The 844-nt window shown below is 32.5% G+C and overlaps 1 long non-coding RNA gene across 1 annotated transcript in view; it reads right to left on the reverse strand.

The window, feature by feature from the left end:
- Positions 1 to 332, reverse strand: part of LOC109326538 — a 12,935-nt gene extending 12,603 nt beyond the window's left edge. The window contains exon 1 of the long non-coding RNA XR_002105250.1: positions 322 to 332. This is a non-coding gene — a long non-coding RNA (uncharacterized LOC109326538). The remainder of the gene's footprint in view (positions 1 to 321) is intronic.

Genomic DNA, 844 nt, shown 5'->3' on the forward strand with positions numbered 1-844 from the left:
GCGTTGGAATTTATTTCAACAAAGCCGAGATGGCGAACAAAGAATAAAACCGAGTTCTCTTACTTACAAAAGGAACATAACGAAAATGAGAGTATTAATCTTTCAAAAAATTGACACTATTGTCAGGACGATTTGTTGAGAAAAGAAAACTCCCAACTAAAATAAAAACACTGAATATACGCTTTCAACAACTACTTTATATTGCTTTTATCAAATTATTTTTATAATAATTAATAAGATGAGGTAACGTGACAACATACTAATCATATAGTGCAGTACATCTCCTTGCTTTAGACACCATAAACTAGCATGAGATGGCACTAGCCCTATAGTGCATTACTTTACATTGCTTTTATTAAATTATTTTAAAATATAATAAGATGAGGTAATGCGATAAGGCCCTAGTCCTATTGTTCGCTATCTCTCCTTGATTTAGACTACATAGAGTAGTGTGACAACACACTTGTCTTATAGTGCAGTACTTTACATTGCTTTTATATTATTTTAAGAAAATCAACAAGTTGAGGTAACGAGACAATTAGTTCTATAGTGCACCACCTTGAAAGTGTGCATGTCAAGAGGAACACTTTGGAAAGCTCTCTTTATATGTCATGGTTTTGATGAGGACAACTTGTGTTTATAAGAGCTTGAAGATCACCAACAAATCAACATGCTTAAGTCTTTAATTGGTACTAGGCTTAGACTAGAATCTAGTTTAAGTTGAGTCAAGGCTTAGGTAACCTAATACATGTCTCATATGCATAAATCTTTTAAATCATTTCACCCTTTGAGACATGTCATTCATAATATGTTCATGCATCACATAAATACATGTATATGTGCA

The sequence above is a fragment of the Lupinus angustifolius genome, chromosome LG14, assembly GCF_001865875.1.
Source record: "Lupinus angustifolius cultivar Tanjil chromosome LG14, LupAngTanjil_v1.0, whole genome shotgun sequence".
Lineage (NCBI taxonomy): Eukaryota > Viridiplantae > Streptophyta > Magnoliopsida > Fabales > Fabaceae > Lupinus > Lupinus angustifolius.